The sequence below is a fragment of the Pleurodeles waltl genome, chromosome 12 (genome assembly GCF_031143425.1).
Source record: "Pleurodeles waltl isolate 20211129_DDA chromosome 12, aPleWal1.hap1.20221129, whole genome shotgun sequence".
Lineage (NCBI taxonomy): Eukaryota > Metazoa > Chordata > Amphibia > Caudata > Salamandridae > Pleurodeles > Pleurodeles waltl.
In genome coordinates this window covers 290,689,102-290,696,893 of record NC_090451.1, presented here as the reverse complement: position 1 = coordinate 290,696,893, position 7,792 = coordinate 290,689,102, and positions in this window count along the sequence as shown.

Below are 7,792 nucleotides of genomic sequence, written 5' to 3'. Positions count from 1 at the left end.
CATAAGGGAGTGACATCAGGAAGTGGTCACTTGCCAGCAGTGGTTGGTGTCTTGCCATCTGCAGCTCCTGGAGTCTTGGCTGGACATCCTGCTTGTAGGGGAGCTCAGTAACTACAGAGGCAGGGGTGTCTGAAGCGGGTTCTTTCCCTGGCAGGGCCTCCCTTTCAGTGGCTGGCACCAATGAAGGGCCTGGTATAGATGCACCAAAGGAATGGGGGTAGTGCTGATGTCCCTCAGCACCTCTGTTAGGGAGGCCATGTTGGTATTGTGGGCCAGCCACTGTTCACACATTTTTCTGACGGAATCCCTCTGCCGCTCCTTGATTTCACTGAGATCAGTTAGTACATAGCCCATCATGCCTTAGGAATGTTGGTAGGTTCCTAAGACCTGGCTGATGGTGTCCTGGCCAGGGGCATTGCCAGCAGCCTCTTGCCACTGGGCCTCATCATCCCTCCCACGCACCCTATCCTCTCGTGCCTGCACCCTTGATGCAGCTGGCCCTCTTACACTGGTTCCAGGGCCTTCATTGCCGGAGTTGACTGGCTGTGACTCAGGAATCTGGACTTGGGGGCACAAGATGTTTGGGACTGTCCTCAGGACACAGGTTTGGGGTCAATTGGCTGCCTGAGATGTAGAGGTCACGGGGCTGGGAGGAGTCGCTGTGATCAGGCTGAGGCTCACTGGTGTCATCTGACCAGGTTGCCCTGATGTGCCAGAACCGTCCTCAATGTCCACCGGTCCAGGAGTGGTGTCCTCACTGAGGGCTTCATCCATGGGGATAGTGGCAGTCTCTTCAGTGGATTTGGTATTTGCAGTGGCTGATCAACCTGTTGATGTGAGAGATACAATGTTACAGATTGTATTGTGACATCTACCTCCAATAATTGACAGTGACATTGGGATAGGGCCATGTTCACATTGGATTTGCAGGTGTGCCTTATGTGACAGTTACACATGTTAACATTTGTATTGCCCTCACATTGGAGTTGCATACCAATGCCATTTCAGTAAACTAGCCTCAGACTGTCTGGAATGTTTGGCTGTTGGAGCGATTGTCATGGAGTCATATCTTGCCAGCAGTACAGGCAAAACAGTGGCTGGGCAAGATCTTTTTTGGGTCATCTTGTGACCTAGTTGTCTGTTATGCAGCTAGTGACAGAACCTGGGATGATATTTGATTGTTGTCATCCTGGGGTCAGTGCATTGTGAATTTGACTGCTGCCAATGTCATTCAGATGACACATCTTGGGGTCTTAGATCAGTTCTTTCCAAACATTTTGAGCTGTCCTTCCTGTCCACACTATTTTCATTTTGGCATAGCTGCTCAATATGGATCTGGTTGTGTTGCGACACCACAAGGTGTACCATGACCTGTATCCTTGTCCCTCCCAGGTGTGTTAACTTCATAAGTGAGTTCACGGACAGTGACACAATGTCATATGGACACTGGCCTGGTGTTTGAGGTTACGTGGCCTGGCCCTCCTGGGATTTACAGTGATGTTACTCAAAACATAACTCACAGTTTACATTTTTTAATCATCTGAGGTGAGTAGACTTCCATTGCAAGTATACCAACAAAGATATTTGAACGTATGCGGAGTGTGCTGGGTCATTGGATTGGTTAGACAGAGCCTTCTGGCATCAGCAGTCATGTGACTACATGCACTTGTTTGATGTAAGTCCCTCAGGTGTGTGCACTTCATGTGTGAATTCCCATGAAATTTTATTTTTACAGGTATACAGTGGACTGTTGCTTGGAGTGAGACTAAGGGACCCTCCAATGAGTTCTAGACATTTCACTCCCTGTTTCACACACACTGTACAGTTACCCTCCTCTCATGTGAGTACAGTTCCATGGGTGAGTAGAGGAAGAAGAGTGTTTGTATCTGGGTACACTGTGTTAGCTAAAGGGGGTAACACTACTGTTGCTCCCTGGCCTTGCCATTCCTGTCAATGCCTGTCCTACTCCCACACACTGGACAATTGTCCTCCTCTCAGGTGAGCATAGTGCTATGGGTGAGTAGAGGCAGAAGGGTGTTTTGTATCTGTGTACACTGTGTTGGCTGGGGGTAACACTACTGTTGCCCCCTGGTCTTGACATTCCTGTCAGTGCCCGCCCTACTCCATACACTGTACAGTTGTCCTCATCATCTCAATTGAATACAGTTCCATGGGTTTGTAGAGGGAGAAGGGTGTTTTGAAGCAGGGAAAACTGTGTTGGCTTGGGGGAGAGGGGTAACATTACTGTTGCCCCCTGGCCTTGGCATTCCTGTCAGTGCTTGGACTACTCCCACACACTGTCCAGCTGTCCTCCACTCAGGTGAGTGCCATTCACCAGGGATTTGAAGAACAAGGTAATTTTGAGTGTGGTACACTGTTCTGGTTTTTGTCAAAGTAGAACAGTGCCTGCAGGAAATTGTGGTGCTGTCCTTCACTGTGCTACACACAGTATACAGAGATGTGGTCCCCTGAGGTGAGTCTAGTTTCCTGTGAGATGGCAGATAGTGGTCTTTGGACAGGTGGTGACTGGGGTGGTGAGTGGGGTGACAGTGAAGGTGGCAAAACGTGATCAGTGAGCATGCATGACAATACATTTTGGTGATATTTAAGTGTTGTGACTTACCCATCTTCACACCCCCAGGTATTCCTGTTGAGCCCTTAGGATGCAGGTTGGCCAAGACCTTCTCCTCCCATGATGTGAGCTGTAGGGGAGGAGGTGTGGGACCACTGCCAGTCTTCAGGACCGCAAGCTGGTGCCTGGATTCCATGGAACGGACCTTCCCCCTGAGGTCATTCCACCTCTTCCTGATGTCGTTCCTTGTGCACCGGGAGGTGCTTACAGAATTCACTCTGTCAACTATCCTTTACCACATTTCCATTTTCCTTGCGATAGTAGTTTGTTGGATTTGGGCTCCAAATAATTGTGCTCTTATGATTTCATCCACCATGTCTCTTAACTCGTCATCTGTGAAACGGGGGATTTTTCTGGGGTGACATGGTGGTGTTGGACGAATACCTGAAGATGGATGCTGGGGGCTGACCAGGTGACGGGAGTGTATAGAGTGGGGAGGTGCAACTGTTATGAAGTGTGTGTGCTGAGGATGTGGGATATGTAGTTGTGAAAGTTGAAGGGGTGCATAATCTATGGTTTGGACTTTCTTTTTGCGAGCTCTATCTTGTTGTGTGTGGTGTTTTAGATGCAAAGAAGTGTGGTGTGTGAAGGGGTGTGTTTTATATTGTGCTTTGCAGGTGCATCAAGTGTGTGAATGGTGTCAGCTGTGTTGTTTTCAAATGCGTCCAATGCATTGTAATGTATTACTGTGGTGACCACCAACCGTCACTGTTTGGATCGACATTTGGTAGACCGCAATGGTAGGGCCCCCATTGCAAATTTTGACTTGTAATACAATCGGTTCTTGGTTGACGGGCTGGCGGTGCTGGTGGTCAGACCGCCTATTTCCCGCCCTCCAGTGTCCTGGGGGGTTGGTTTTTTGACGTTTGGAGGTTATGCCTGTGTAACTCATAATATATCGGTCTGTGCGACCACCAACATGGCGGTCATTTGGCAGCTGCCACTATAGCGGTCTGGCGGACCAAACGCCAAACTCGTAATAAGCCCCTATATCTTAGGGAGCGAGACGGCTCCTGCATTATTGTTCATAGATGCACTTTGTGACCTTGTTCATAGATGAACTTGTGAGCTTGTCCGTGCCAGCTCACAAGGTCAGAATGTCAGTAGGTATAATATATAAGAGATCAACAACTTCAATAGCTTTGAATGGCAGAGATTTAGAACCAATGAACATCTCTAGAGGCACGGTTGTCATCTTTCTGTTTCCTTTTGCACAATGTTTATAGAGCCCCTGGCCTGCTTAATGAGGGAAAGTAAGTAAGTAAGTGAAAGCTGTGACCGTTGAAGTACCGAAATTGACATTGTATTCCGATGACCTGGTGTTATTTCTCCCACCGCAGGCATCTATTTTTGACAGTGTGTGTAGGATGTTTTTTTCTACTATTTAAAATTATCTGGATATCAGGACAATATTGCTAAAACTGAGATATTGCTTTTAAATAATGGTGCTGACTCGCTATCTCAATATTTAAGGGCAGCATATCATAGGAACCCGGTGAGTTATGTAGGAATTAGGGTATCTGAGGTATGGAGATACATACAAGCTGAATTATACCCCTCTATTTGTTAAGATTAACAATATGTTGGATAGATGGAGCAAGCTACCAATTTTCATCATAGGTAGATTCAGGATGACAAAAATGCACAACGTGCCCCTTTTGCATTTTCTTTTTTTTAATCAATTTATTGTTCATCATCAAATATTATTTTACAAAAATTAAATTCACTTATTAGTTCTTTTATCTGGAATAAATGTATCCCCAGGTTCAGTTCAAAGAACCTGAATCTGACAGGCGAGGGAGGATGTTTATCTCTCCTAGATTGGAAGGCTTACCACTTTGCAACATTCGCTAATTCTGATGGATGTAATGGAAGCTGGAAACGTCACTTACCTAGAACTACCCATCCCCGTAGTTAGAATTCCCATGTTAGTAAGATACTGCACACTCACCACTTTTGAGCTAAAACAAAAATAACTATTTCAATGGTTAAAGATTCCAAATATCCATGCAGAAACCCCTCTTAAAGGTTTATGCCCAGCTGACCTGGAAGAGGTCTGCCATCTTTTAACAGTAAATTATAACCCTTCAGCTACTTAATTAGGACTGTGTACACAGGTGTCATTATGGATGTTTCATGACTCACGCATGGACCTCTGTCATGACGCATGTTTGTGCAACAGCTGCAATCACAAAATGGCTTTCTTTAAAAGAGAGCTCATTGAGTCGTGCATGCACATTCATCTTGGCGTATGCACACATTGTCAATTGGAAAAAGGCATTGGCAAAGCCAATAGCTTGGCCTTTTAGTGCAAAGACCTTTTCTCATTGCCAGTGGTTGTTTATTCAGTATATATATCACATGACTAAGAGCTGGGCACTGGGTCATTTCGAATCATTTTCGGAAGTACTTTTGTGTATTGTGATAAAAAATAAAATATATCTTATATGTTTAACATGAGATCAGGATCTAGATTCCCCTTGGGCCATATATATATATGCAATGGTATTTTGTGGTCTGAAACCTTGTGATTTGCAAAGTCACCGTGTCTGCAACGGAAAAATACTTGTTTTACTATTTATGTTACTGTTTATGTTTTTTTAAACTATTTTTACTCTTTTTCACAAAGGTTTTCCAACTCGTAAAAGAGGTTTTAAGACGCCATCAGAACAGTGGGGGTTCCTCCCTGGGAGTGGAGGAGCGTCGCTCCCCCTCGCCACACTAACGTGCCAAAACTGTTGAAAGTAAAATGGTAATGAAATTATTTTATTTCCATTTTATTTTTGATGCTCTACCACCAAACGGAGTGCGAGGGCAGGGCTGGGCCAGTGTGTCACTGCTGCCCATAATTGGCAGCAGTGAGGAGTGGCTACTTCAGTTTGAAGTGAGCATGTTGGTTTGGCCAGCTACTTTGCTACAGCCAAACTGACATGCACAATTTGAACCTTGTTTCACGTCCAAAACAGATAAAAAGGTAAAATTAAGCTATTTGTGTAATATATCTTTCCAGAATATGTGGTTATTGAGTGGGTTAACATGGGGTCCTTAGTTTTCAAGAAAAAGTGGCAAAAATATTTTTGTGAAAAAGCAATAAACCTACCATGATATCTGAAAGTAAGCAATTGATTTTGGTCAGAGTAACAATTTGCCCGTTCCTCAAACGAGGGCAGGCATAGCAACCAAGCTCCGGATGACGGACAGTGTGATTTATTGATTCATCCCATGACTTCTAAGATGATATAGTTTGTAAAGCACGACTATTACCAATGCACATATGTATACGTGAGCTAAAGAAGATGTGAAGCAGGAGAGAAGTGTGGTGGTCACTGGCAGTGAAAGACTGAGATCTGGCAACAGCTGCCAGAAACCAGGCATTGCACAAACAGACACAGTGCAAAAATGGCCATGCACCAAGAGAGCTGGGTATACACTGACATTAATGGACTGGAATGCAGCCCCAAGCATTTGCCAGTGACTGAGATTAATTTAAGCATTCTATCCAACACCTTGATATTTGTTGAAGTTGATGCTCTAAGTGCAACATGTATGCCCAGATGTGGGTCCCTTGTTTACTGTGCTGTAGGACTCAAGGTACATTCTACTAGGACAAATCCGACTGGTGTTGCTTCTGGTCTGTTCTAGAGGGGGTCATGCCTGGCATTTCAGGATGGACTGTTCCCGTGTTGAGAAAAGTTAGCACTGATGTGCATAATGGGAGTTCTTGTCTACATTTCGCAAATGGGCAAAAAACAATTAACTGGGTTGCGGCCTTTCACCTATCACCTTTTTGTTTGTTGCGATGTACATTGGAGGCAGACAATATATGTACAGTGAGTTGGGTGTAAACACATATGTAGGTGCTATTGAAAAATTATCTGTTGCTGGGCTCCCAAATCAGTTACAATGGGAGGCAAGAAGGAATGCGAGTGCGCAAGAAGGGGAAGGGAGAGGGAGATAAAGAGGGGTCTTCCCTATTCACAACTCACACACAAATATTGAAGAATTAATTTAAAAAAATAATGTCAAGGACCAATCCACTACATGCAAGAGGACAACAGCCCATTAAAAATCACCTGGTTTCAGTGCTGATGTAATTATGAATTAAGTAATTTAACATTGGTTTCACTATGGCATAGTTCATTCAGCAACATATTTTGTTGTATATATACATTTAGAGGATTTTTTATAGGAATGAGTGAAAGAAACCATTCAATAATCCCTGAAGAAAGCAACAGTACTTCACAAATGTGTTCGATTTTGAGGATATCTTCAGTTTAAAACTCATGTATCAAAAAACAACAACTTGTGTTTCTCATCAAAGTGTTCAACTGCACACAGTCGAATCTATTCTCAAAGGAACACTGCATTGCACGATGTATAAATAAGCAATGTAAATAATTAAATTGTGGCCAAAAGCAATTTTGACTTGTAGAGTCCATCAACGATAATGCAAACAAATACCTGCAGAGAGATGGGCTTTTCAGATATCGATCATCCATTTACAAGTATCTGAACGTCTAGCAGAATGATTTGCTATGCTAAATCCTTACCTTGACAAGATAGCAAATACCCTCTCTCTTCCTTGTTATAGATAAAAGAAAATGCAATTATATGTGCATTTTATTTTATCTTTTTAGAAAACAGACATACTGAGCTGTGGATTGATGAATTTCAAAGCTCACTACTCTCTTCATGTGCAAAACTGAATGGAAGAGTAGAAGGGAATTACATTTCCCCTAAACTTTCTTCACAATGAACACAAACGAACCATGAACTCATCTAGGAATGTCTTTTGATATAAGGTGATGCATAAGCGGTGCTAACCTTCATGTTTTCAATGTGGATCAGTAAAGAGATTTTAGAAGTCAACACCAGTAAATCGCTTTGTAAATTTTACATTCATTGTTTACTAAAGGTAGAACATTGAATAATACTTTAAGGAAACTTGAATAATGTGCATTAAGTCTTTATTCCACTGCGTTTAGCAGAAAAAACATAATGTTAACCTTCCATTTCTCCAAACTTCAAGTCCCAAGCCTTACCTAGAATTTTGTTAGGGGTGTATGGACTATCTTGGTGTCCAATTAATATTTTTTAAACACCAACCAGGACTTTTTTCTGCTACTTCTTTCTCCCTGCTAATGTCACGAAGGAGCAGTC